Source organism: Myotis lucifugus, unplaced genomic scaffold (genome assembly GCF_000147115.1).
Source record: "Myotis lucifugus unplaced genomic scaffold, Myoluc2.0 scaffold_398, whole genome shotgun sequence".
Lineage (NCBI taxonomy): Eukaryota > Metazoa > Chordata > Mammalia > Chiroptera > Vespertilionidae > Myotis > Myotis lucifugus.
This window is the reverse complement of record NW_005871446.1, coordinates 668,941-676,583: the sequence shown is the minus strand read 5'-3', so window position 1 is coordinate 676,583 and position 7,643 is coordinate 668,941. Positions and strand designations below refer to the sequence as shown.

Here is a 7,643-nt window from a genome sequence, read left to right as displayed (position 1 = left end):
GAGACAGAGGCATGCACATGACAGAAAAGGAATTCAGAATAAGGGTCCTAGCGTGAATAACCCGGATGGAGGAAAAATTCAACAACATATGCAAGAAGCAAGACAAAACAGATGAAAAAAATCAACTACTTATGCAAGAAGCAAGAAGAAACAGATGAAAAAATCAATAACATATGCAAGACCCAAGAAGAAATGAAGAGCAATATAGCTGCAATAAAAAACACCATTGAAAGCATCAACAGTAGACTAGGAGAAGCGGAGGACCGAATTAGTGAATTAGAAGACAAGGAAGCAAAACACACCCAAACTGTACTGCGACAGGAGAAAAAAATTAAAATACAGGAGGAGAGCCTAAGGGAGCTTTGGGACAACATGAAACGAAACAACATACGAATAATAGGGGTGCCAGAACAACAGAAAGAGGAACAAGGGTTAGAAAACCTACTCGAAGAAATAATATCAGAAAACTTCCCTGAGGTGGGGAAGAAAAAAGTCACACAAGCACAGAGAGTCCCAAACAAGATCAACCCAAAAATACCCACACCAAAACACATCATAATTACCATGGCAAATGTTCAGGACAAAGAGAGAATCTTAAAGGCTGCAAAAGAGAGACGGAAAGTTACATACAAGGGATCTCCCATTAGATTATCAAATGATTTCTCAACAGAAACACATCAGGCCAGAAAAGAATAGACGGAAATATACAAAGTGATGCAAAGCAAAGGACTGAACCCAAGAATACTCTATCCAGCAAGGCTATCATTCAAAATTGAAGGGGAAATAAGAAGCTTCACAGACAAAAAAAGCCTAAGGGAGTTTATCACCACCAAGCCAGCCATGCAAGAAATGCTAAAGGGACTGGTGTAAAAAGAAATAAAAAGCTCAGAAAGAAAACAGCCACACACAAAATGAAATGGCTACAAACAAGTACCTTCAATAATAACTTTAAATGTAAATGGACTAAATGCTCCAACCAAAAGACATCAACTGGCTGAATGGATAAAAAAAACATGACCCATACATCTGCTGTCTACAAGAGACTCACCTCATTAGAAGGGACTCACACAGACTGAAAGTGAAGGGATGGAAAAATATCTTTCAGGAAAATGGAAAGGAAAAGAAAGCTGGGGTAGCAATACTTATATCGGACAAAATAGACCTCAAAGTGAAGGCCATAACCAGAGATAAGGAAGGCCACTTCATAATACTAAAGGGATCAATACAACAAGAAGATATAACACTGGTAAACATATATGCACCCAATGCAGGAGCACCCAAATACATAAAAAAAACTCCTGGAAGATATCAAAGGAGAGATCGACAACAATACAATCATAGTAGGGGACTTTAATACACCACTGACATCACTGGATAAGTCCTCTAGACAAACAATGAGCAAAGAAATAGCAATCCTAAATGACTCACTAGATCAGATGGACTTAATAGACATCTTCAGAACACTTCACCCCAAAGCCGAGGAATATACATTCTACTCAAGTGCTCATGGGACATATTCAAAAATAGACCACATATTGTGTCACAAGCAAAGTCTCCCCAATTTCAAGAAGATTGAAATCATAAAAAGCATCTTCTCAGACCATGATGGCATAATATTAGAAATAAACTACAATAGAAACAACCCAAAATACTCAAACACTTGGAAGCTGAATAGCATGTTATTAAATATTGATTGGGTTACCAATGAGATCAAAGAAGAAATTAAAAACATCCTGGAAACTAATGACAATGAAAACACAACAATCCAAAACCTATGGGACACAATGAAAGCAGTCCTGAGAGGGAAGTTTATAGCTCTACAGGCCTATCTCAAAGAACAAGACAAAATGGTAATAAATAATCTAACTCGACAACTCAAAGAACTAGAAAGAGAGCAACAAGAAAACCCCAGAGTGAGCAGAAGGAAGGAGATAATAAAGATTAGAGCAGAAATAAATGACATAGAGACCAAAAAATCAACACAGAAAATCAATGAAACCAAGAGCTTGTTCTTTGAAAGGATAAACAAGATTGACAAACCTCTAGCCAGGCTCACCAAGAAGCAAAGAGAGAGGACCCAAATAAACAAAATCAGAAATGATAGAGGCGAAATAACAACAGACCCCACAGAAATACAAATGATTGTTAAAAAATACTATGGACAGCTCTACTCCAACAAACTAGACAACCTGCAGGAAATGGACAAATTCCTAGAAAAATACAACATTCCAAAACTCAATCAGGAAGAATCTAAAAATCTCAATAGGCCAATAACTATGGAAGAAATTGAAGCAGTCATCAAAAAGCTTCCTGCAAACAAAAGCCCAGGACCAGACGGCTTCACAGGGGAGTTTTACCAAACATTCAAGGAAGAACTGAAACCAATCCTCCTCAGACTACTACAAAAAATTCAAGAGGAAGGAACACTTCCAAGCTCATTCTATGAAGCCAGCATCACCCTAATACAAAAACCAGGTAAAGACAACACAATGAAAGAGAATTACAGGTCAATATCCCTCATGAACATAGATGCCAAAATCCTCAACAAAATCTTAGCAAATCGGATCCAGCAGTACATCAGAAAGATCATACACCATGACCAAGTAGGATTTATCCCAGGGATGCAAGGATGGTACAATATCCGCAAATCAATAAACGTGATACATCACATAAACAAATTGAAAGAAAAAAACCACATGGTCATATCAATTGATGCAGAAAAAGCATTTGACAAAATCCAACACCCATTTTTGATAAAAACTCTCAGCAAGGTGGGAATAGAAGAATCATACCTCAACATAATAAAAGCCATATATGACAGGCCCACAGCCAACATCATACTCAATGGACAAAAACTAACACCATTTCCCCTAAGAACAGGAACAAGACAGGGATGCCCACTCTCACCACTCCTGTTCAACATAGTCCTGGAAGTATTAGCCATTGCAATTAGACAAGAAGAAGAAATAAAAAGGCATCCAAATTGGAAAAGAGGAAGTAAAACTGTCCTTATTTGCAGACGACATGATATTATACATACAAAACCCTAGAGACTCCATCAAAAAGCTACTAGACTTAATACATGAATTTGGCAATGTAGCAGGATACAAAATTAACCCCAAGAAATCTGAGACATTTCTGTACACCAATAGTGAACTTTCAGAAAGAGAGATTATAAAAACAATCCCATTTACCATCGCACCAAAAAAATTAAGATACCTAGGAATAAACTTAACTAAAGAGGTAAAAGACCTCTACTCAGAAAACTACAGGATGTTGAAAAAAGAGATAGAGGAAGACATAAACAGATGGAAGAACATACCGTGTTCATGGTTTGGTAGAATCAACATCATTAAAATGTCCATACTACGCAAAGCAATCTATAAATTCAACGCACTTCCCATCAAAATACCAATGGCATACTTCACAGATCTAGAACGAACTCTCCAAAAATTTCATCTGGAATAAAAAAAGACCCTGAATAGCTGCAGCAATCCTGAGAAAGAGTAAAGTAGGTGGGATCTCAATACCAGATATCAGGATGTATTACAAAGCCACTGTTCTCAAAACTGCCTGGTACTGGCACAAGAACAGGCATATAGATCAATGGAATAGAATAGAGAACCCAGAAATTGGCCCGAACCAATATGCTCAATTAATATTTGACAAAGGAGGAAAGAACATTCAATGGAGTCAAGATAGTCTCTTCAATAAGTGGTGTTGGGAAAATTGGGACAGATATATGCAGAAAATGAAACTAGACCACCACTTACACCATATACAAAAATAAACTCAAAATGGATAAAGGACTTAAATGTACGACAGGGAACCATAAAAATTCTAGAGGAATCCAAAGGCAACAAAATCTCAGACATATGCCAAAGCAATTTCTTCACTAGGGCACTTGAAACTAAAGAGAAAAATGAACAAATGGGACTACATCAAAAATAAAAAAGCTTTCTGCACAGCAAAAGAAACCATCAACAAAACAACAAGAAAGCCCACTGCGTGGGAAAACATATTTGCCAGTGTCATATCTGATAAGGGCCTAATCTCCAAAATTTATAGGAAACTCATACAACTTAACAAAAGGAAGATAATCAATCCAATCAAAAAATGGGCAAAGGACCTAAATAGACACCTTTCAAAAGAGGACATTCAGAAAGCCAAGAGACATATGAAAACATGCTCAAAGTCACTAATCATTGGAGAGATGCAAATCAAAACAACAATGAGGTACCATCTCACACCTGTCAGACTAGCTATCATCAACAAATCAACAAACGACAAGTGCTGGAGAGGATGTGGAGAAAAAGGAACACTTGTGCACTGCTGGTGGGAATGCAGACTGGTGCAGCCACTATGGAAGACAGTATGGAATTTCCTCAAAAAACAAAAAATGGAACTCCCATTTGATCCTGTGATCCCACTTCTAGGAATATATCCCAAGAAACCAGAAACACCAATTAGAAAGGATATATGCACCCCTATGTTCATAGCAGCACAATTCACCATAGCTAAGATCTGGAAACAGCCTAAGTGCCCATCAGTAGATGAATGGATTAGAAAACAGTGGTACATCTACACAATGGAATACTATGCTGCTGTAAAGAAGAAGGAACTCTTACCATTTGCAACGGCATGGATGGAACTGGAGAGCATTATGCTAAGTGAAATAAGCCAGTCAATGAAGGAAAAATACCACATGATCTCACACATTCATGGATAATAGAGACCATTATAAACTTTTGAACAATAATAGATACAGAGGCAGAGCTGCCTCAAACAGATTGGCAAACTGCAGCGGGAAGGCCGGGGAGGGTTGGGGGGCAGGAGGGAGGGGGGTAAGAGATCAACCGAAGGACTTGTATGCATGCATATAAGCATAAGCAATGGAGATAGACACTGGGGGGTAGGGGAGGCCAGGGGATTGTCAAGGGCGGGGGAAAAACGGACACATATGTAATACCCTTTGTAATACTTTAAGCAATAAAAAAATTTAAAAAAATGATAATAAAAATCAATAAAATACATTTTAAAAAAAACCTTTAAAAAATCAATAAAAGCATATTTTAAAAAAAAGAGAGAGAGAAAGCAGGTACTAATCCTTTCATACAACATGTTTTGTATTCTCTGTGAAGCCTCAACTCTCTGTTCTCTTTTGGCACAGAGACTGCCATCTTGCATTAAAAGTTCTTTTAAGGCAGAAGTGACGATATTCCAGAAACACCATCATATTGTAATAGAAAGACACAGCCACCAGATCTCCTCCAAACCAATGATGGGACACAAGGCCATCTTTGGGTTAAGTCACTGGTATTTGAATCTATATATGTTGGATACCACTAATTTCACCAAGGAGAGCCTTTTCTAACATTCATTCTGCTAATCAGCAAAGCAGTAACCTAGCCAGTGAAAATCTATATGGGACATGCAGGATGCTAATTAGCAAATGTCTGGTGTGTTTCAAAGACTTGGATACAGAAGCACTTGTAGTCATCTTTGAGGTGGCCTTTCTGATGTATATTTGCCACCCATCCCTAGACCAGCATATGTTTCAAGGGACCTGTTCTTAATATGTTTGCTCCCCTTAGCGCTATGTGTTTTAACCAAGGTCACCTCTCCGAGAAAGGTTGTTTCCCCAGGTGGGGATTTTCCCCTGAAGTTAGGGAGGGGATAAAACCCTTTAACTAAGTGCCAGGGGCGTAGTTAATCACTTTAACTACAAACAATCACACTTAAGCTACATAATCTTTACTCCCTGGAATGGAGATAAGAAACGCCCTAACTTTTGCAATAGAAATTGACAGGATTAAAATCAACTGGTATAAATACAGATGTAACAAGACAGTAAACACCAGAACTTCTCTGGAGTTCCTGACCCTAACTTGGCTTGAGATCGTGGCTAGAGATCCTGGCTAGGCTGCTGATCAACTGAACGCTGTCATCGTGTCATTCCTTCTTCACGGACTCTGTCCACACCTTTGAGGACCCCTGGACCTGTTGGGGTTGGACCCCAACATCCAAGTACCCACCAGTAGACCCCGAACCCTGAACCACACGGAACGTGGAGGAAAATACATCAACAACAATAGGGGAATTTTTCCGTCTTCAGAATATTACTCACAATGTCATCGAACAGGAGTCAGAATCCCCATGGACTGAAGCAGATTGGCCTTGACCAGATCTGGGATGACCTCAGAGCCGGAATCCAGCAGGTATACACCAGACAGGGTATGGCAAAATCCAGATACATGGAGCTCTACACTCATGTTTATAGCTACTGCACGAGTGTTCAGCAGTCAAACCAAACTGGAGGGGCTGGCGTCCCTCTTTCTAAATCTAAAAATGGGCAAATGCCTGGGGGAGCTCAATTTGTTGGCTTGGAATTATACAAACGACTTAAAGAATTTTTGAAGGATTACTTGTCAAATCTTCTTAAGGATGGAGAAGACTTGATGGATGAGAGTGTACTGAAGTTCTACACCCAGCAGTGGGAAGATTACCAGTTTTCCAGCAAAGTTCTGAATGGAGTTTGTGCCTACCTCAATAGACGTTGGGTTCGCCGTGAATGTGATGAAGGGCGAAAAGGAATTTATGAAATTTATTCTCTCGCATTGGTGACTTGGAGAGATTGTCTATTCAGGCCCTTGAACAAACAGGTAACCAATACTGTTTTAAAACTGATTGAAAAGGAAAGAAATGGTGAAACCATCAATACAAGACTGATTAGTGGAGTTATACAGTCTTATGTGGAATTGGGACTGAATGAAGATGATGCATTTGGGAAGGGTCCTACGTTAACAGTGTATAATGAATCTTTTGAGTATCAGTTTTTGGCTGATACAGAGAGATTTTATACCAGAGAGAGTACTGAATTCCTGCAGCAGAGCCCAGTTACTGAATACATGAAAAAGGCAGAGGCCCGTCTGCTCGAGGAACAACGGAGAGTGCAGGTCTACCTCCACGAAAGCACTCAGGACGAGCTAGCGAGGAAGTGCGAGCAGGTGCTCATCGAGAAGCACCTGGAGATTTTTCACTCAGAGTTTCAGAACTTGCTGGATGCTGATAAAAACGAAGATTTGGGTCGCATGTATAATCTTGTATCTCGAATCCAGGATGGCCTAGGAGAACTGAACAAACTTTTGGAGACACACATTCATAATCAGGGTCTTGCAGCAATTGAAAAGTGTGGCAAAGCTGCTTTAAATGATCCCAAAATGTACGTGCAGACAGTGCTGGATGTTCATAAAAAGTACAACGCCCTGGTCATGTCAGCATTCAATAACAACGTGGGCTTCGTGGCCGCCCTGGACAAGGCTTGTGGGCGCTACATAAACAACAATGCTGTCACCAAGATGGCTCAGTCACCCAGTAAGTCCCCCGAATTGCTGGCTCGATACTGTGACTCCTTGTTGAAGAAGAGTTCCAAGAACCCAGAAGAAGCAGAACTAGAAGATACACTCAATCAAGCGATGGTTGTCTTCAAGTACATAGAGGACAAGGATGTGTTCCAGAAGTTCTATGCGAAGATGCTGGCCACAAGACTCGTGCACCAGAACAGTGCGAGTGATGATGCCGAAGCAAGCATGATCTCCAAATTAAAGCAAGCATGTGGGGTATGAGTATACCTCTAAACTTCA

General features: G+C 39.7%; 1 pseudogene; it reads left to right on the top strand.

Moving 5' to 3' along the window:
- Positions 1 to 6,115: 6,115 nt before the first annotated feature.
- Positions 6,116 to 7,643, top strand: part of LOC102431630 — a 2,646-nt pseudogene continuing 1,118 nt past the window's right edge.